Below are 23,558 nucleotides of genomic sequence, written 5' to 3' on the forward strand. Positions count from 1 at the left end.
CACTATTATGAATATTGTAACTGGTCATATTTATGGGATTAAAAAGGATACTAATCTTTTTTGGTAAATTTTATCTTCTAACATCCTTTGGCAGCTCTGGAAGTGCAAGAACGAGGAAAGGTATCAGGACAACCCCCGGTCCCTTACTGAGTTTTTCTGTAAACTCACATATTTTAAAATCCTTTTGCAGGTCCGTATCATGATGCTGATTGATAAGGACAAGCTTAGGAGATTCCTGAAGACCGGTCACGCCACTTTTTTAGTATATGAGATGCAGCATGGTTACGAGTGGAGGAGGAACATGGAGGATATTAAAGCTTTTGAGAAGACCCTAAACAAAATGAACCAAGAAGTCAGAAAGAACAAGAATACCAAAAAAGAGGTGATGGCTATGCTAAGACAGATACAGGAAAGGAAGAAGGTTGTCTGGATTGAAGGGGAAAAGGGGTGGACAACCTGGGTTGATGCCATTGATGGCATCCTACTATAAGTTGTATTAATTTTGTTGCTGGCCCCTTTTTTTGTCATGTATATTCTGGTTACTGTAGTCACATAAATCTGTCCATTTTAATTAAATGAATATTTCGTATTTATTTGATTAAAAATCCACTAGCCATCAATTAATTAAATTAATATTTAATTAATTTATCCCCAAACATTCTTCTATTAATTAAATAAATTATTCAATTTATTTTAATTAATTCATTAAACCAAATACAAATAAATTAAATAAATAAAATCAATTTATTTAATTAAATCCCCCTTTTCTTCTTTTAAATAAATTAAATAAAACATTTATTTAAATCATTATCCCCACCCCACTTGCATTTTCCCACAAATGCAACTTGCACACATTTATTGAAATAAATGAATTTTTATTTTAATAAAATCCTATTTTCCCTCACCCACCAAATCCACTTGCAAACCTAATCCTCTTCTAGATTCTTCTAACCCCTTCCTAATTAGCCTAATCCATCCCCTAATTATTGTCACATTCCTAAGCAAAATGGAGTCACTTCTCAAAGACTCCAAAGTCTTTGAAAAGCATTTAATGCTTTGTGTGTTCAACAAATTAACCCCCAAAGTCTTCCAAGACCACTAATGGCTCTTACATGACCATTTATGTCTCTTACATAACCATTTATGGTTATTTCAATCTTGTCTCCCCAAACATTTATTGTTTGACCATATTCATCCATTTCACATTTGCACAAGAATTTATCCATTGGATAAAAGCTTTATTCTTTGAATAAAGAGTTTATTCATTCAACCAACCTTGACTCAAAATCCCAAGGTCATATCAGGCATTTAATGCTTATTCCCTCTCCTCTTAACCTATCTCACATTGACACTTGTCATCCTGGGATTGGGTTGAAAGCCCTCACATGGATTTGAAATCATTCAATCCTGACCCTTGTTGAGATTGCTCAATCTCAACCATCCATTGCTCCATTTTTCCTATAAATAGAGCCCATTCCTCCATAATCCAGATCCTGAAAAACTTATATGCATCTAAGCTATAGATATTTTAGAGAGCATTTTAGCATAAGCAATCTAACATCTTGTCTTTTTGGTTAAAATACATCATTTTAGCATAATATTAGCTTTTCATTTCATATTTGGAGCTATACTACAATCTCAATCCTCCATAAGCATCCATAGTGCAAAAAGCTGCGGAGAGCTACACTATTTTGGAACTTGGAGAGGAGAGGAACAAGGGAGAAGAAACTAAGGCCATGCTAAGAGATAGTTGGAGATGTCTCATTGTCTTTACTTCTTTAGTTAGATTCATTAGCATGTTTTTAGTGTCTCTCTCGGAATGCCTTCATATGTTTTAGTTTTTGATTGACTAACTCTAACGTCTTGTGTGTTTTGTGTTGTTTGATCATAAACTAACATTGTGTCATTTAGGAGGGCATCAATTACTATCTCTTGATTTCTTGTCGGGAGGCCATGCCTCATACTCTCTTTTTGCTGCCTCTATGAGGCCCGGACTCGTTCTTGTATAATTGTAACTTTTTGAAATCCTTATTATTAATACAAAAAAAAATTTATATTTTTTCATCAATAAATTTTAAAATTCTATTTATTTTTATATATTGTTTCTTTTTTAGAATTATTTAAGATAAGAGAATAGATTGATCATAATAAAGTCTTTATGTCGAGTTTGATTTGATAGCTAATTTTTTCCTGTTGATCTTTCATATGATTTAATTTTATTTTCAAATTTAACTTGAATTAAAACTTATATAATCATGGATTTACTATCAGCCATTTCAACAAGTTTTTGTCTTAAATTATATATTCTTGTTAAAGAAACTTTAAAATCCAATTTTCCTTTCATGTATTATTTCTATTTATAGAATTATTCTAAATAAGAAAATGGATTAACCATTATGAAATCTTTATGCTTTATAAAGTACTTCTTTCTTAAATTTGAGTTTGATTTTTGATATCTAATTTTTTCAAATTGAACTTCTATATGATTTAATTTTTAATACATAGAATTGAACTTAACTCAAATTGAATATATATATATATATACTTTATTATAGATTTACTTTTAACCATTTCAAAAAGTCTTTTGACTTAGTTTATATGTTCTTATTAATGAAACTTTAAACTCTAATTATCATTTATACACTATTTCTTTTTGCAAGATTCTTTTAGATTAGAGAATGGATTTGACCATAATAAAACTTTTTATGTTTTGTAAAGCACTTCTTCCTCAAATTTAATATTGATAAGAGAGTACACATTGGTATGGTGAAACTTGATATTTTCCATATTCTTTTCAAGTTATATCTTAGTTGTTATTAATGTGAAATTATCTATAGTTTTAAAAATAAGTCAAAATGATTTGCAAAATTTAGGCTTATTAATCTAAAATTTGAGCTTATTTTAATTTGTTTATTTCTAATGTAATAATTAAACAAATATTTTGGTGTGAAAGTTGGAAAATAATCAAATATTAGCATGTTGTTTCCACCTACACTTATCCTTAGGGATCTAATCTAATAGCTAGTTTATTAATTCATTGTATTGGGTTAGATAATCATTTGTAGAAACAAACAAGATCTTTTATCCAATCCTTAGTGTGTAAAACAAATATTTTGATGTCAAGTTGGCAAATCCCAATCTTCACACTGTTTCCACTTGCACTCATTCCGAGGGTCTAGACCTAATTACCAAATTATTTATTCTTTGCCTTGGGTTAGATTTATATTCATAGAAAGTGAATGAGACCACTTTCATAAGTGCAAAAATAGCCTTTTTTCCTTGTTGGTTAACAGATTTGTCTTCTTTAAAATCTCTATTCTCTACGTAACCTCTGTTACCCTTTAAAGACAAATTTGCAACCGCTCAGTTGGATAAACAGAAATAATTCGTTCTCCTCTGAATTAAGGTACAACTCCCTTCTAAGATCTTCAATGAATTAACTTAATCTACGAGTTCATGTACACTTTTAACCTGAAAGCATTAAAGGCATTCATCTCCATACATCAATATGCTATGAAAAAGAAAAATACTCATAAATTAATTTAAGAAAATAGCCCACAGACTATCTTAACTGATCCTACTTAATGCACATAAATGAAAGAAGAATCTTCAACTCTTAAATTTGTAAGTATTTTCAATATGAGGAATGAGATCAATTTAGACAAGAATTCATTCACACGGAAATAAATTCCCCAGATTTAAACACACAGATTCAAACTGTCAAAATTGATTTCATATATTCAATCACAGATGAATAAATCTCCTCATATCCTTAAAACAGATAAAGTATCTAGAGCTTACTTCCGCACACTAACCAAAATTTCTCGGACCCTTCCAGAGTATTAGAAAATAGTTTTTATAGCCACAACCTGGCTAACGGTTTAAAGAGGGAAACACGAAAAAATTCAAGATTTTTCGCCCCGAATTTTAAGAGAAGTTCACTTAAAACTAAAAAACTAAATCTGCCAAAACCAATGATAAGGTACTAACAAGGGACCTTAACATGGCACATGCTAAGAAAGTAGTTATGGAGCATTCTGATTGGGCTCAACAGTTTTGACAGTTGCTGCATTCCTCCATTCAGTGTAAGCAACAGAGAAATCTCGAATTAAAGCACCATGAGTGAGTCCCACGTGTATCATCCTCTGCTTCCAAACCTCTTTTTCCCTACGAACCTGTGCAACTTTATTGGAATGACTGTCTAGGTGTCCAATGCATAAAAAAAGAAGAGATTCAATCTTTGCAATGGTGGTCAAATCATTCGGAATTAGGTCCTTAGCCTCTTTGACATAATTAATTTTTCCTTCAAATGGTTCTGTTATAACCTCCGCAGCTTCAAGGGTCTTCCTGTCATCTTTCAGACACTTGATCCCAATGCACACAAGTTCATTTCGCATGGATGCAACTAATTTTGCGAGCTGGTCTACTAGTTTTGCAAATTCTTCATAAGCTTGCTTTATTAAGGAATTCCTCCATTCAATATTTCTCTGGCAAACATACAGAATACTATCTTCTAAGCCAGCTATAGGTTTCTTAGAGAGAAACTTCATTACCCCATAGATTTGCACTTCTCGCATCTACATTGCTTTCACTGCCCATTTAGCTTCTTCATTTTCCCAATTTATGATTTCAGCTTCCAACTCCTTCATCACCATTAACGCCCCATTGTAAACTCAACTCAAATTAATAAAATACTTCGCACCTGATTTCTGAATTCCTTCTAACCACTCCATCACAGTTTCTACAACCATCCTTCATTTTTGTATTTGCTCCAGGGTCTTTTGATTAGCAGGTGACTTAGGGTCAAAGGACGTTGGAATCTGCGACAGAGGTTGAGGGTTTAGATTATTAATTGCTTCAATATACTCTGCCATTCTCCTTAGAATTTCCTTCATCTCATTCTTATCTCCCTCATCCTTCCATGTTCTATTGAGTATTTTCTTCGTTGATGCTTCAAGATGGAAGACATCAACTACTCGGGTTCTGATGCCAAGATTTAGTTTTTCAACTATAAAATCCTTTGCAATAGGGTTGTCTATGACTTCATCCGTATTTGGGCGAGCAATTTCTGCTGTCCAATTACCTGTGCTGTCATCAAAATCAATTTTGGAAATTGTTTTCAGTTTCTTTGCCTTGGGAGTCTTTCCCAGACATTTACTTACCATATCTTCCAACGGAACTGAAATAGGGACTATGTTCTTTTTCTTACTACTCAAAGTGTTCTCTAACCCAGGGGTCCAGTGTGCACATGATTTTTATCAGGGCCAGATTCAGCTTACTTTTCCTTCCTTACCACCAATGTGGTAGCAGTATTTGTCACATCACCCACTTGTTGATTATCGCTTGCATTGTCAACATTCTGCACCTCTGAGTCTGGATGGGTTGAAGTGTTGTCCATGTCAGGAGAGGCATCCAAATTAACTACCATTGTATTCACAGATGATTGCTTTACTTTGTTTCTGGTTCTAGACCGAGTGATCCTGGTAGGAGCTAATTCCTTTTTGACTCTCACTGGCCTTACTCCCAGTTCAGTCTTAACCTTTGTTGTGGAGGAACCTGCAACACAAGGTGTGACAAGAGAGTTGGCTACTGGGACTTCAGTGGATGAAGTTGAGATTTTTCTTGAAATTCTTCCCATTCTTCGTTCTCTTAACCATTTTTCATTCCTTCTAATGATTGTAAATGTTCTTGCTTGAATCTGATCCTCCTCATCTTTATCCCAATCCACTTTTGGAATCACTCCTTTCTATCTACTATCCACAAACTAAGGATCAATCAATTCACTATCATCATCTTCGACATTAGCAACATTCATTTTTAGATCATAAGACTTGACCTGATGTAAGGTGAACCTTTGATGTGCCCTCTTCTTGAATTTAAATTCATCACAACAATCAGTCCAAAAGTCCTCCATATTTGGCACATGAGTGAAATCCTTTCTCAATGTTAGATGGGCAACAACAAATCCATTGGCATCAAAATTAGCTCGAGATCCATACAATTGGAGATTCAATTTTTTAAACTCTAATTCCAAATTATGAGTATCAGAGACACTATTACAAATGAAATATGTCAATTCAATAGGGAATGAGACACCTAACTGATGTTTGGTTCTGTACTTCGCATCAATGTAGGCTAGCTGCCTGCATATCTCCATCAGAATCTGCCTTTCGAATGCATACCTAGGAATCTTATAAGGTTCTCCTTCAAAACTTCCTACCCTTAGGTAAGTGAACTTGGGAAATTGTATGAAGAAGCTGCCATAAGTACTTATCAACTGCATAGCTTCATCCGACAACCTTTTATGAATATTACCCCTTAGTTCATACACCATTCTTCCTAGAAACATATCATACAACTTGCGATAGTTTTCACAAGACCTCCGTTGTTATAGATGTGGGTGATATTCATATATTTTCATACCATCAACCCACGCTTCATGATACAAACTAGACCACAACCTAACACATGCCAAGCAATACAAGAGATATGAAGACATATAGAAGTTCTTATTACCGAAGCAACTCAAACCCTCATGTAGCCTGTCTGCAGTCAATTATGTCCAATCAATGTATTTTTTATCACCAAGGATGACCTGAATGAAAAAGTACGTCCAATCCTCCTAATAGAAGGCAATTTGGTTCCCCCTTACTATGTGTAACATGATGCCTGTATCCTTTACTTCTCTAATTAAGTGTTCTCGGGTTAATGGAATTGGCAGTCGAGAACCTCCCCTTTGAAATTTTAGCAACCAATTTCTAGCAATGACACTTCTATAGAATGATTTATTCTCAAAGAAAAGTTCCTGAGACTTACTCACTGTCTAATCCTCATACTGCTCTTTCTCAGGAATTTTTATTACAGCGGTAATGACCTCCCTACTAATCCTAAGTAGAACCTCACCATCCACACCTTTTATACATCTCTGAGGAGGGTCATATCTATTCATGCACTCCAAAACCAGCTCAGGACATGACACCGTTGGAGGGAAAGCCGCCACTTCTACTAACCCACTATTTAGAATTTTCTACATTAAGGGAGAACTAGTGGAATTTTGTGCCCTTTCATGAAATTCATCTAAATCTATTGACGACATAAAAGTATCCCCTAATTCAAGCGGGAACAAACTAACCCTAACCTTTGGTCTATCTTAGGCAATGTGGGTCTCATTTTCGATTTACAAACAAAAAAAAGCACAATAGGGGAAATGGGCTGAACCAATTGAACTACCAAATAAAGCTTCCAATTTATGAAATCTCAGGAGTGAGAGGAAAATTTTTAACTCACCTTTTCATGCAGAGCTCTGGATTCAAGGGGGCGAGAACATAAAATATCGCCTACGCAAATCCTCTACTTATCAAATTAGGCAAATGAAGAAGGCAAAGTAATTATTTTTAAAAACAAATCTTGAGGGCAGGCTTAAAAATCAGTCACGCGATTTGCTATGATTTGTAACCGCATACTTATCCGTGCCAAATTACTCTGAAAAGACTTTATTTTGACAATTCATTAATTGCAAGTCTTTTCCCTTCATATCTTTCCTTTAAATGATTATTCTCAAGTACGGTATTTCATCGCAACTCATTTCCTTGAGGTTCACCTTTTAAATCTCTTTCCTTATGTGATTGTTGTTGATGCGACACTTCTTTATTTACAAAGCCATCAATCCTTGAACCTTGAACTGTGAACTTTGAACCCTCCGAGAAGTGGCTCAAAAGTTCAAGTTTAAAAGAACAGAAAAGGACAAACCAAGACAAAGACACCAAAATGTCATGGGTCACATGTTACAAGAACAGGACTCAGACAAGACTCGAGTTTCAAAACTTTGAACCGTGAACCTTGAACTTTTTGAAAAGGTTCAATAATGCAAGTTCAATGACAATTGTTACAAAGACCTTTAAATCTTTAAAAGCCAAGCCACGATACAACATACTTCGCTTGAACTTGACCGACAGGTTCTAGTTCAAGAAAAACTTCAACAAGACAAAAACTGAGACTTACACAAGCCCAGACTAAATGAACACTCCTTATTTTGATGATGTGATAACAAAATGCACACGAAAATGGGGAGGGTAACATTCCTAAAATCAAATTCAAAATGAGCCTAATTTTTTTCCCTCCAATTCATCATTACAAGTTAACTTGAAGTGTAAAATAGTTGTAGTGCATGCTAGGGTGTTGTATTAAAGGACAAACCCTAGTTAATTTATAATGTTTAGCAAATACATGAATGAAACATCTTCTAGCACATATTATGGACTCAAAGAACAATCATCTAGTGATGTTAACATTGCAACAACATTTTAGGCATACTACATGACTACTTATCCTTAATCTTCTTCAAATTCATTGACTCAATATTCTTACCAATATTTGATATAAAAGTCAACTATCGTTGTCATGTGTTAAATCCTAAGCTCATAAAATAATTTTTAATATGAAGATCAAACAAAATACTTTAAGGGAAGCTAGAAGCAAACACCTAAGAACTTAAAAAATATCAAATATGCAATACTATTTAATTAGATCCACACTCACAAGATCAATCACATAGTTGCAAAAATGACCTTGACAATAATAATCACAAATTATATTGCATTTATTTATAATGCCTTATTTTCACATTAGTAATAAATCTCTCTAAAAAAATCTAGTAGAGTTGCAAGCCAAGAGTTAAGCATTTGCATTTATTATTTAAAAAATTTAAGATTAATTTTAACATGTTTGTCATTCGTAACTCTTATTCTTAGAATATATGATGATAATTATGATTAATTAATTTATCCTAGGAACTTTTGTAAAGAACATTTTGATGATTTTAGCTTGCTGATGCCTCTTAGGATTTCTCCCTTAGGGTTTATGACTTATTTGTTAGGCTATTTTTTACCGTATATCAAATCTACAATGTATATAATTAGGATTTGCACTTACTCTCCATTGAATCTTGTTAATTTATTATTAATTTAGGGTTTGACATTATTTCAAGTCTATCTACCTACCTATTTTAGTTGGGATTGTGTAGGAAAAATGCACTTAAAGTGTTCATGATTTAACCATAAAATCAAAAAAAAATAAAAATCTAAGCAACACTCATGATTAGGTGCAGAAAATCAAACAAGCATATATTTTAACATAGTTAAAGTATATTAGACTCCTTGTTGTGTAGATTTGCCCACGTGATGTTTGATCAAATGTGCTCTCTCTCAGAATTTCAGCAACATAATGATGCTCCAATGCTAAAAGGGTGAGAGAGTGATGAATTGGCTAAGTTATGGGTGTGTAGATTTGGGATGAAAATGAATGAAGGGTCAAGATTTCAAGACAAAGATCAAGGGTGGAGGATGATTTGGTCCTCTCACCTCATGATATGGTACCAAGTGGCACCATGAAGTGAGAGAAGAAGATGAAGGGTACTTGACAAGACCCATAGGAATTAAAAATTCTTATTTATCAAAAAGAGGAAGGGGTAGGGAAATTTAAAATTCCTTTTGGGTACTTTTGGAAGAAAGACCCATGGGCCCAAGTACATGGGGTCTTCTAAAAAAGGGAAGGCATTAAAGGTTGAGTGTGAGGGGTGAGATTATGTGGGGATTTGAAGTGGGTCAACGCCACTTAAGTAGGATTAGGGAATGTGCAAATATTAGGGGGAGGGTTAAGGGAGATTAAGAGAGAACTAAAAAGTGATGGAGGATGTGACAAGTGAGGAGAGTTAAATAAATAAATAGGATTTATGTATTTAATTTATAGGATTGAAGGGGTAAGGTAGCATAGATGTAGATAAATAATTGAAATTAATTATTGCCTTAGGATAGAACTTAGGGACAATGGAAGAAAATTGATCATAGTAACTAAATAATTCTATAATTTTATTTAATTAATGTAAATGATGGGAAATAAGATGAAAAGGGGATAAATTAGCAAAATGGGGTCATTTTAGGTGTCTAAATTTTGCCCCTCTTTGAGATGGTGTTACAAAGTAGCATCATTTAAAAGAAGATTAAAACATGGTACTTGAAATAAAATGATTAGATTAGGGAAGATGTACTAGTCAATCAAAGGAGTGACTAGGATGAAAGATGATGAAAATGACGATGCACCCTCAAGAGGGCATGCGAGTTCAAGAGAACATGGGTGTGTTCTCAAAATGGATGAGATGATGTATGGATGATTATTGGAGATGTGTTATGAATGTATAATGTATTCTTATGATGATTATGATGATGGAAAAAATGATAATGGATATATTAACAAGTCTATATTATTGAATATGACAGTAGATGATAATGAAATAGATGAGAATGGATGCAAGTGACAATGAATGGATACAAGGACAAAAACAATGTAAGAGAACACATTTGCATATGAAATCTATTATTAAGTGAGGATGAGGAAAATGGATGGGATAGGTGGATGGGGGATAGAAAGATAGGAGATACAATACATGTAAGAGTCTTATAGTTATTGAGTTACCTCCAAATCTCTAGTTGGTGATACTCTTGTAAGAAGCCTTCTCTAAAAGTATATTTGTTTACCATAACAAACATGCATATTGATTATTATCTTTAGAATTATTTTCATATACATGAGCATATAAAATAATAAATGGATATAAGAACAAATCACACTTGAGAATCTACTCCAATCAACACATATAAAGAAAATTCCAAATGATATTTATGTAAACTGTTTTAATATTAAAATCAAATAAATTTGTAATTATATAAATCATATCACATCAAATGGGAAAGGTTGTCCTCGAGGACCTCTCTCCTAGCTCACTCCTCCTTGATAAGTCTCTACTTGGAGAATGAGTCCTTAATCCACTCCTAGAATACAACACCATAATAATCTCTTAGAGTTGACCAACCTCCTCTTATAAATTAGTATTCTCCACCTAAACAACACTATAGTCCTCAAATGTTTTTGTGTATATGAGTGGTTGTACTTGCTTAGGTCTAGAATTAATAACAATCATTATGTAAATTGTCTCTAGGTAGCCTCTAATACCAATCATAGAGAATCTATGTATCCATGTAACCAAACACACTTTGTTTTCCCTCCATCTCTAGCTAACTAAATAATCTCCATCTCTCTATTATATCTCATTCATTGGCTTTCTTTGTGGCTACCTTGATAATGACTTATTTGTATGCTACTCACACCTAACTCACTAGATCAAATAATGAAGAAAATTAGCATACACACTAGTAGTCTCTCTTTATGTCACGCTCTATTAGAAATACTAGTAAATCTTAAGCCAAGTGTCTCACACTATCAAAGATCAACTCAAACTATTATTCTATTATGCCTATTAAACACATATGAAATGCTTTGTGAGCTTCATATATCACATCATACATTTCATTTAAAATTCATCTCAAACTGAAAACATTATATATAATGTAATATATATTAAGATTATATTATATACCTATATCCCCATCCTATCAATTTTCATCCTCACTAACCTAGTATAATGGTACAAGGTATCCTACTAATACTACTTGTTAAAGCATCCTAAGCATTTAAATGATATAATGGTGCAATATATCCTCTATCCTAGTAAGCCCTAAATCTAGCCACCACATTAAGATCATCTTTCTCTACAACATGTATTGACTCATCCTCCTCATCATCTATGGGTTCCTATTTACTAAAAGGTGGTACATCTATATACCAAGGTTCATATAGAGATTTTTGGTGTCTCTTGTAGATGGGTAGATCTAGGAGCATGGTTTGCTAGATACCAAACTACCAAATGACTTACTCATAATAAAATATATTGATCATAATGGTTGTACCTTGTAGTACCATTTAGATCTCCTAGTCTATTTCAACTATAATTTATCTCATTACATTCATAGGAAATTTTTTATGGAGCCTCAAAGCCTCAACATGATATCAACTAGAGTCAATCAAATCCACTGCTATTAAATATGAGTGTCCTAACCTCTCCACCATCTCATCCTATTAGTATCCCATTAAAATACACAAGGAATATCATCAACAATGACAAGTGGTGTACTTGGAAATAATGAAATATTTTTGTGCTTATAGGCCCAACATCGTATCAATGTTGTGACCTATAAATTGTTCCTACTAGCTACAATAAGCATGTGCATGTCATTATAAATGCACATAAGCATATGCATGCCATCACAAAGACACATTTTGTTTCTAATTTTTTGGTGGTTTTGGTTTTGGGAAACCATTCATGGTTTTCCCTCTTTGTTTTATAAATTGGATGCCTTGCATAGTTGTATCATGGGTTTTTTTTACGTGGGCACTATTACATTGTTAGAATGTTATCAAATTGAAGGGAGAAAGATATATTGATGTAACACTTCTATTGGATTAATACAATCTTGTCCTCTTTTGACATTGTAATTTTTCCCAAAATGGTTCATGCACGTGCATCCAATGTTATGATTTTTATTTCATGTGGTTGATGATTTATTTGTTGCTATTGTTGGTTATATGTCTCCTCGTAATAAATTTTTTAATCAAAACTTAGTTTAACTGGCAAATTAAATATACTCACTATTTGTTGAGCTTATATTTATAACATTATTTTTATTTTTATCAACACATAACCCCCAAAGATATTTAAAAGTGTGGCACTTTATAAGTAGTGTGTTTACAAGCCTATTGAAAGTTCCATAGAAGATTATAATTTCTTTTAAAAAAAGTCAAATATTTAAAGTATAACTTCTAATATAGAATCTAAATAAAAATTGTACCATTACATAAAACACAAAAAACTTTCATACGTCTAAAGAAATTGCACTCATAATAGAGTTTTTATGTGCAATTTATGGGCTTACAAAGTTCCAAAAACTAGAATAGAACACCAAGTTTGTTGAGAAACTACATTACATGAAAATAGGAACATTTATTACAAATTAATACAAAAGCATTGATGGACACTACATATCTAGCAAAAAATAGCCAAGCTAAAACAAAATTGACATTTACAACCTTTCAAATTTTTCTCTTCAAATTCAAAAAGCACAATGGAGGGGTAGGTCTTCCCTCTTGTCATGTTGATTATGTAGCATGACACCAATAGGGGTTGACATGTGTCTCATTATATTTGGACAACAATACAAGTTGATGTCATGGAAATGAGGACAAGGCAACAACAAAGTTCAATGTTAATAAGTTAGTTTCAACCATAAAAACAAAACAAAGAACTAAAAACCATTCCAAACATATCAAGAGAGATTTCAAAAAGCATGAAAGAAGTTTAACAAAATAAAATAAAGGAGAAGAGCCTCCCTAAGATGCTTCCATGATGCCTTTTGATGCTTCTCCCTTGTTTCTCTCCTCTCCAAGTCCCAAATGAGTGTAGCTCTCAGCTTTTAGCACTAGCCATGGATGCCATATGGAGATTCAAGATGGTTGAATATGATAAGCAAATGCTATGCAAGAGTAGGTAGTGATGCTATGAAAAAGCTCTATGCTAATGCCAGTATAACAACAATACTCTAAAATGCTTCTCTTTTGCTTGAGGAGAAGGGTTCTATTTATAGAAGAAATGGGGAAATGAAGGGTTAAGATTGAATGGTTTAATCAAGGGCCAAGTTTGAAAGTTGGGGATCCATGTGCACAATTGGCACCAATAAAATGGTGACAAGTGTCAACATAGGATTGGGTTGAGAGAAGAGGTTGGAGGCATTAAAGGCCTGAGAAGACCTCATGGTTATCTAGAAGGTAAGGGTCAAGTCTAAATTAAGATTACCCATTGGATTAAGAGTTAATCCAAGGATAAACCTTTGTGCAAATGTTTAAGAGATAATCATGGTCAAAGCATTAATGGCCTGATGAGACCTTTGGGTTGGGTAGAGGTTGAGTCAAAACAAATGTTTTAACCATGTGGGAGGGTTGAATTAACCATTAATGGTTATTGGAGACTTTGGGGATTAAGTGGTTGAAGGTTGAAAGCTTTCAAAGGTTATCCAAGACTTTGAGGGTTAATTTGTTGAACACACAGCATTAATTGCTTTTCAAAGACTTTGGAGTCTTTGAGAAGTGACTCCAATTTGCTTAGGAATGTGACAATATTTAGGGGATGGATTAGGCTAATTAGGAAGAGTTTAGAAGAATCTAGAAGGGGTTTAGGCATACAAGTGGATTTTGTAGGAAAATGCAAGTGGGAGAAATTTTGGTATTTTCAATTAAAATAAAATCATTTATTTCAATTAAATGGTGTAAGTTGAATTTGGATAAATATTTAAATAAATATTAATTTATTTAAATGAGAAAAAGAAGATAAAGCATTTAAAATGCTTGAAGACTTTGAGGGAAACCATTAAAGGCTTGAAGACTTTAAGGAAAACCATTAAAGTCTTTAAGAAGACTATAGAAGGAAGCCATCAAGTTTGAAGACTTTAAAGCCATCAAGTTTGAAGACTTTAAGGGAAACCATTAAAGGTTTCAAGTGGGTGAGGATAAATAGGATTTTAAATAAATAATTTATTTAAAATAGTTGTGCAACTTGCTTTTGTAGGAAAATACAAGTGGGTGGAGGATAAAGGTGATTTAAATAAATTATTTATTTAAAATAATTGTGCAACTTGCTTTTGTAGGAAAATACAAGTGGGTGGAAGATAAAGGTGATTTAAATAAATGATTTATTTATTTAAATGTGAGAGGTGGGATTTTGGGGGTTTTAAATAAATATTAATTTATTTAAATGTGAGAGAAGATTTAATTAAATAAATATGATTTATCTATTTAATTAATGGTCTTAATTTGGTTAAGTGAATTAAATCAAATAAATTGAATAATTTATTTAATTAATAGGAGAATAGGGTTAAGATGAATTAATTAAATATTAATTTAATTAATTATTAATTGATGGTTAAATAATCAAATAAATACTAAGTATTCATTTAATTAAGTGGACAAATTTATGTGACTACATTTGCCCCTCTTTGAGACGGTGCGGTTTATCGCGTCGTTTCAAAGAAAGAAAAATAGGTGTGAAGAAATGCCCCATAAAATGTAAATTTAATGGGTGGTATGCCCCCTCGAGAGATGGGCCGAATGTTTTTTTTTTTGTTTTTTTTTTAATAAAAAAATCGGGCGATCTCTCGAAAAAGAATGAAAAGTGGAGGGGAGGTAGAATAGAAGAAATTAGAACTAATGATGAAAGAATGGGAGAAAATGGAGTGAATATGAAGAAACAACAAGCCAGCGAGTACCCTGAGGTCATGCAAGAGATACATAGCAGATGTAGTGTGGGGTTTTGATTGATGCTATACAATTGATCAAAATTGGTTGGACAATCTAGTGCAATCGGTTGAATTGCCCCGGTCAAGTCAAAGCGTGACAGTTGATGTCAGTTGGTCGCTTGGACATGATAAAGTCTGAGTAAGTGAATCAAAGTGACCTGATGGTGACTTAGACAATTGATGTAATTGCCCGATGAAGTCAAGGTATATGAAGCAAAATACTCGTTGAGACGTAGACAATTGATGTAATTGTCCGTTGGATTGTGTTTGATTGGTTGATCAATTGATAGTGTGTGCGTGTGATGGATGATTGTGGTGAATCATAGCAGCCCCGTTGAGACTAGGTCATTATGATAAATGCCTGATGTAGTCTAGGATTACCATGATCGATTACCTGTTGAGACCCGAAGATACGTGATCAGAGTATCTGTTGATAGTCTAGGTGTGTGGGAGTCGATGTATCTGTGTAGACAGAGTAACTGGCTTGATTGTGTGGATGAATGAGGATGGGAAACACAATCCCTCCTATTAGAGATGGATGGTGATGAACGTGGCTTGATTGGGTTGATGGGAAACGATGAAGGATATGTGATGTTGATTATTGAGATGGGGAGGGTTGGGGGGGTTCGATGTTAGAAGAAATGGAGGACCTATGGCTCATTCCTATGGAAGAAGAGGAAAATAGAGTATGCATTATTATGACTATGTATGCATGATATGCAGCTATTATGAATGTATGGATGGTTGGAATGCAACGAAATGCAGTATATATAGATGAGATGGAATGACGATCCATAGTGCTCTATTTTCATCATTGAGCTTTAAAAATGTTGGAAGAGAATACAAGCATCTTGACATAATGATTCAAGATGACCAGAGTATTTCTTACATGGATTTGATATAGCAAGTTAATACAAGCAACTTGATATAATGGATCAAGTTGACCTGAGTATTGCTTGCAGAACAGATAAGGATTATCTCCGTTCATGCATGACTTGGATCGTCCTCCTTGATCTTAGGCTGATCATATCCTGAGACAAGTGCATACCATACTAAGAGATAAAAACCTTTATCTAGTTTGGATGAGGTAGGAGGAACCAAAGAAAAAGCTTTGTACCTGCAACCAAATAGTATATATGCATAAAGAATAAAGAATATGGATCCTTGGTAATGGTTCATGCTCATATGGTCGAGGTATACGCTGTAGTCAGCAAGCCGTAGTGATCTATGACTGCATTTTTGTCTATGATCACATAGCTTAGTGAACTTCCCACGTAGACACCATTAGTACATGCCCCAGTACTTCATTGGAAGTAATGCGCAAACGATACAAAACAATGCTGAAAGATCCCGATACAGATAAACAAATGATTGTACTCATAAATCAACGAAGTATTTGATAGCTTAACATAATTTTCTTGTCAAAGAAAATGTCATCTTGTCTTTGTTTTGATAAGGAAGGATGCATCCTTGTTTAAGACAGTTTGGATTGTTGATGTTGATTGTGTTGGTCGAGTGATAAGTGGTCATTTGTGTGAGTATTTTGTATCTGATCGGATGAATATGTACAAGGTGTTGTCATGTTTTTTGGGTGATTTTCGATGGTTTTTCGATGTTTTTGGATTTTGTGTAATAGTTTTTGAATGTTTGTGGATTTTGTGAGTCATTTTTGAATGTTTTTGATATTTTGTATTGTTTGTGAATGTTTTTGATATTTTCTGGGACATTTTTGAATGTTTTTGATATTTTTGATGATTGCCTGAATGAAGAGCGTAATGACACATAAGACAATGTAGAATCCACTTCCATCAATAGGTTAAGGGTATTGCCCCCAGTTTTTAGACCTGACTATGAAAAGGTGGGATGCTAGACGCATGGAGTACTTTCTTAATGACAGATGAATAACAAGCCATGGCTTTGGATGGATGGATGTATGTATGAAGTAAATGTGATCGCAACAAGTCTGAAAAGATAATGGAGCCATAGCCCTTACGAGTGGCGTCTGTTTGCCAGGTTTTCACCATCGCACTTACCCAAGGTGCCACCGGAGTGGTTGTTCACCGTTTGGATGCATGATTTTTCTTTACTTTTTTTTGTTTTGAATGGTTTTGTATTTTCTTTAGGACATTTTCTGAATGTTTTTGATATTTTCTGATATGTAGGGGAGCCTGATGCTCTGTATACCTTAGGTATAAAACCGTTTGAGGTGCATGCTATTGATTGGATCTGCGAGCGGTTCTCCGTCTGATGTAGCCAACTGATATGCCCCGGACCTGAATACAGCAGTGACAACATATGGGCCCAACTAGTTTGATTCAAACTTGCCTTGATGTTCTCTGTTTGGTTGGTTGCGAGGATTTTATCGAAGAACAAGATCACCTACCTCAAATGTACGAGATCTAACTCGGTGATTGTAGCTTCTACTCATGCGCTGCTGATAGGCTTTGAGGTGATTGTATGCAGCTTGTCGCTTCTCATCAAGTAACTCTAAGTCCTGAAGACGTGAGACTCTGTATGCTTCATCATCGATGAGATTATGCAAGGAAACTCGTAATGATGGTATCTCAACCTCAATAGGCAAGATAGCTTCTGCACCATAGACCAATGAATAAGGGGTTGCACCTGTAGGGGTCCGAATGCTAGTTCGATATGCCCATAGCGCTGGATTCAATTGAACATGCCAATCACGGCCGACATCATTGATTGTCTTCTTTAGGATCCTCAATATGTTTTTATTGGATGCTTCGGCCTGACCATTGCCTTGTGGGTAATAGGGAGTGGAAAAACGGTGTTGGATATGAAATTTCTCACAAAGCTCACGGACATCCTGATTTTTGAAAGGAAGACCGTTATCTGTGACAATGGACATGGGCACACCATACCGGCAGATGATGTAGTTGAGGATGAATGAGGCGATCTGCTTGCCGGTGACTTGGGTAAGTGGAACAGCTTCGATCCACTTGGTGAAATATTCGGTGGCGGTAATAATGAATTTATGGCCATTGGATGAAGATGGATGGATTTTACCCACAAGGTCAAGGCCCCATTGACAAAAAGGCCATGGTGTTGTGATTGGTTGCAGTTCTTGTGCTGGTGCATGTATCAGGTCACCATGAACTTGACATTTCTTGCATTTTCTGACAAAGTAGTAGGAATCCTTTTCCATAGATGGCCAATAATATCCAGCTCGCAAGAGTTTCTTGGCGAGTGATGGACCACTTGAATGAGTCCCGCAAATTCCTTCATGTACCTCTTCCAAAAACTTTGTTATCTCATCTTGTTCCAGACATCGAAGGAGAGTACCATCAAGACTACGTCGGTATAAGATTTCGGCAATAATGGTATATCGAGCAGTTTGGCGAATGAAGGTTTTTCGTTGGTTATTTGATTGGTTAGGAGGAAGGGTGTGATCACGGAGATAGGTGTAGAACTCACCATACCATGGGGATTCTGAACCGACAAGGCGACATATCATCTCGGATTCAGGGATATCATAAGCGGAGATCCAAAGCTGTTCTACCAAGAACTCGTAGCGTGTTGAATTCTGTGGAAGATCTAGTAGAGATGCGATGGTAGCCATGGCATCAGCAGCTCGATTCTGATCTCTTGGTATCTGCTCAAAAGTGATAGTAGTAAATGATGCCTTTAGATTGTCCACCATTTGCTTATATGGCATGAGTTTATCATCTTTGGTCTGATATTCATCTGTTGCTTGTCGAATGACTAGTTGGGAATCGCCATATACTTGTAGTTCTTGTAATTTCCATTGTACGGCTAACCTGAGTCCCGTGATCAAGGCCTCATACTCTGCTATGTTGTTTGTGCATGGAAATGTGAGCCTGTAAGACTTCGGGATGCTATCACCTTGAGGTGTGATAAACAAAATGCCTGCCCCCGAGCTGTGCCTAGTGTATGAACCATCAAAATATAGTTTCCATGGTTGTACTTCTGTGATCATGAATATCTCTTCATCTGGAAAATTGGAAATGAGAGGATGATCGCCTATGAGAGGTGCATCAGCCAACTGATCTGCAATAACTTGAACTTTGATAGCTTTACGGTCCACATACTCAATGTCAAATTCACTTAGAATCATTACCCATTTGGCCAAGTGACCTGTCAATGCTGGTTTGCTGAGTAAGTACTTGAGTGGATCAATCTTTGCAATGAGTTGCACCTTTTGTGTCAACAGATAGTGCCTCAGTTTAGTGGCTGCTAAGATTACTGCTAGGCAAGCTCGCTCAATAGGCGTGTAATTGAGTTCATAGCCCACCAGTGTGCGAGAGATATAGTAAATAGCACACTCTTTTCCTTCTGCATTATGTTGTGCCAGTAGCACACCCAGTGCTGTACTTGTCGCTGAGATATAAAGTAACAACGGTCTACTTGGATCTGGTGGCATCAGCAATGGTGGATTCATGAGATAGTTTTTAAGTGCCTGAAATGCTTGCTGGCATTTGTCATCCCATTGAAAGCAGATGTTCTTGTGTAGCAGGTGTGTGAATGGGTGACACTTATCAGCCAATTGTGCAATGAATCTGCGGATAGATTGAAGCCGTCCTTGTAGTGTTCTTAGCTGACTGATATTCTTTGGAGGTGGCATGTCCATGATTGCTTTAACCTTTGCTGGATCGACCTCAATGCCTTTGCTTGAGACAATGTATCCTAGAAGCTTCCCGGAGGTCACTCCGAAGACACATTTCTTTGGGTTGAGTCGAACATGGTATTGTTCCAGTCTATCAAAGATTTTATCTAAGATGTGAAGATGTCCTTCTCTAGTAAGTGATTTTGCTAGTAAATCATCCACATAATCTTCCATTATAGTATGCATCATGTCATGGAAGATGGTGGTCATTACTCTTTGATAGGTCGCTCCTGCATTCTTTAGACCAAGAGGCATTACATTCCAGCAATATGTGCCCCATGGACATGTGAAGGTTGTCTTATGTTGGTCCTCTGGTGCGATCTTTATTTGATTGTATCCTGAAAAGCCATCCATGAGTGAAAGCATGGCATGTCCTGCTGTCAAATCTACTATGATGTCGATATTTGGTAGAGGGAAGTCATCCTTAGGACATGCCTTATTCAGATCTCTGAAGTCTGTACAAATTCGGATGCCCCCTTTTGGTTTGCCAACTGGTACAATGTTGGAGATCCATTCTGCATAATCAATTGGTCTAATGAAACCAACATCCAGGAGTTTCTTGAGTTCTGTTTTGACTAGCACGGCAATCTGAGGATGCATCTTACGAAGCTTCTGCTTGACAGGTTTGGCTCCTTTTGCTACTGTGAGATGATGCATGACTAAATCAGGATCAAGCCCAGGCATGTCTGCATATGACCATGCAAAGTTGATCTGACGCTGTTGGAAGAACTCTATAAATTGAGGCTGTTCCTCTGGAGTGAGAAGAGATGCCAGATGTATGATATGAGGGTTTTCAGGAGTCCCCACATTGTATTCTTTAGTCTCCTCCATGAGAATCATCGATCGTTCCGGTTGTGTACTAGCAGGGAGAATGTCAAACCCTTCATCCTCAAGTGCCTCAGAGAGGTTTTCACCGTTGGATACGCTCTTTCTTTTTACTTTTGTTGGATCAAACAGTGCCACAGTGTGGTTTTCACTGGAAGATCCATGTTTTAATGTTATATTTTTGCAGCTGAAGGGTTTGGCATCCGCCCCGAAGTATGCTGCGCTATTAAGTTCAATGGCGAATCCAGCTTTGTGATCCCCGCTTGGTAGATTATCCCTTAATTCCAAAAAGTCAATGATAGCCTCATCATTTTGGAAGAGGTCAAGACATGGGGGATTTGGTTGGTTCCATTCGATGAGTTCAGGGTGGATAATGGGCATTACTTCATCGATTAAGTTAAGTGCGGGAGATGTATCAGTGAGGGTTAAGACAGTGTGGTGAAGGTCGTTGATGGTACTCTCCCTATCAGAATCCGGCGTAGGATGAGACGTAGGGTCTGTGGAAGATGTTTCCAGCTCAGGTACCCAAGTGGTCTTTATCTGTGCTTCTCCGTAAACAGGAATGTCTTTGCGTGGCGGAGGTGGTGACGTGTCTTCCTCATCTGAAGTGTTAAGCTGTATAGAATCAAATTCCCACTCATGTGAGTCGGTCTCTGAATCACTTTCCAGCATCCGATTGCTATACCATACTGGGATGTCGCTGGAGTTGAATACTGCAGGTGTGATTTTTTTATGTACCTTTGAGGTGATCGGTGCTGCAGGAACTGTGATGGGGTTTAAAGGTTTTGTCACTGGAAGTATCGACAGTGTTGATTTAGTGGCTTCTATTGGAACAGCTGGTGCCATAGATGCTGCTACGGGTTCCAATATAGTTGCTGCTATGAATGGTTTTATTGATGTGATGACTGCTGTGGATGGGATTACTAGTTTGATTGGTGGGATTTTTGGCACTGATGATGGTTGCGGTGGGTTTGTGAGCCTCGATGGGGCAGTGACAATATTGCTTGATGGTGCTTTGATTATGAAAGGTGTCCTCTTTACAGTAGGTGGGCAAAATGGTTTGCTAGGTTTTCCTTTAAATCTGAGTTTAGGAAGGATCTCTTTTTCAAAGCCTAGGCCTGTATTACCTTTGGGCTTGAACTCTGGCAGCAGCGGTTCATGTCGTCCTTGTTTGCAGTATCCCAAAGCACTCTGACCATCATATCCCATTCTTTGCATAATGAGGAGGCCTTTGCCATACTATTCTGTAGGAAGTGTAACTCGCGGTTTGTCAGTGGTGATGGGATCTTTATAGATCCATTCCGCTAGGTCCTTATCTTGTGTCTCTTCCTCTTGACTCTTTCCAAGGATGAAAGGCGTTAAGGCACATGCAAGCGTGTTTAGTGGTTGCTGGAGTAACTGTTGTGGTTTACCATGTGTTCTAGGAGAAGTAGGCATTTGTCCCACCACAAAGAGCTGACTCAAGTTGTATTCTCCAGGACCTTCCTCTGCGACTTTCATCTTAAGCTTTTCTTGCTTGGGTATAGGAGTGTTTGAACTGGCAAGAGAGGCGGGATTTACATATGATGTGGAGGAAATGGCTTCCCTATTATTAGGAACAGTAATCTCTGGTTGATGGCTGATATTATGGCAAAAAGCAAAAGGATTTGCATCACCCAGGATTGTGATCTCTGCACCATTATGTGGGAACTTGATACATTGATGGTAGGTAGATGGAACGGCTTGCATGGCATGTATCCAAGGTCTCCCTAATAATAGATTATATGGCAGAGGAAGGTCAAGAACCTGACAAATGATGTGCTTTACCACGGGGCCTACTCGGATTGGTAGTACCACAGCTCCTTTGGATGAACGCTCTGCATCATCATAGGCCTTGATGGTGATCTTCTTGCGAGGATCCATTGATTCTATTGCATATCCCAATGCTGTGACCAACTGTAGTGTACAGATGTTTAGGCCTGCTCCATTATCTATCAAGACTCGCTTGATCCTGTGCTGGTTGACAAAGCCTTCAATGTGGAGTGAGGCGTTATGAGGTTGTTGGAATGAAGAGTTGTCACTTTCGGAAAAAGTGAGACAAGGTGATGACTTTAGATTTCCAACCATGGCTTGAAATTGGTCCGTGTTCAGGTTTGCAGGGACTGACACCTCTTGGAGTGCTTGATCCAAGATTGTTTTATGAGATGGTGATAGGCGTAATAGCTCTAAAATGGATATAAGCGCAGGCGTTTTGTCTAATTGTTCCACAAGATTGTACTGCTTTGGGACGGAGGTGGTGCCTTGTGGAGCTGCCTTGATGGTGACCTTGCCACGACGTGTAACAACATTGCAATTTGAGGTGGGATTTTTGAAGGTTATGGTTGCAATTTGTTCACTGGCATCATACAGGTGATTGACAGTGTAATTATACGCAGCCTGCGTATAATCAGTGGTATCAGTGCCTCGCCGGGAAGTGGAAGGACCCCTTTGATCTTGTGATGGAAGTGGATCCTTGAACATGAGATGATCATTATTGGTCGTTTTTGGGTCATGTCCTTCAATTTCAATTTCTCCTCGATCAATAAGATCCTGAATGAGATCCTTCAATCGGTGACAATTACTTGTCTTGTGTCCTCGTCATTGATGGAACTCACAGTGTTCAATATCTCTCCACCATGCTGGTTTGACTTGAGGCTCATAGTTGGATAGTTTAGGTAGAGTGACCAAATTCTGAGAAAGGAGTTGTCGCAACACTGTTTCAATGGGTTCCCCTAAGGGAGTGTATGTGCGTTTTTGTTTTTGTGGACGAGGTCTTGGTTCATCATGAGATGTGATGCGACCTTGATTAGGAGGAACATTTGTGTTATTCTGAG

Source organism: Cryptomeria japonica, chromosome 6, assembly GCF_030272615.1.
Source record: "Cryptomeria japonica chromosome 6, Sugi_1.0, whole genome shotgun sequence".
NCBI classification, from domain to species: domain Eukaryota; kingdom Viridiplantae; phylum Streptophyta; class Pinopsida; order Cupressales; family Cupressaceae; genus Cryptomeria; species Cryptomeria japonica.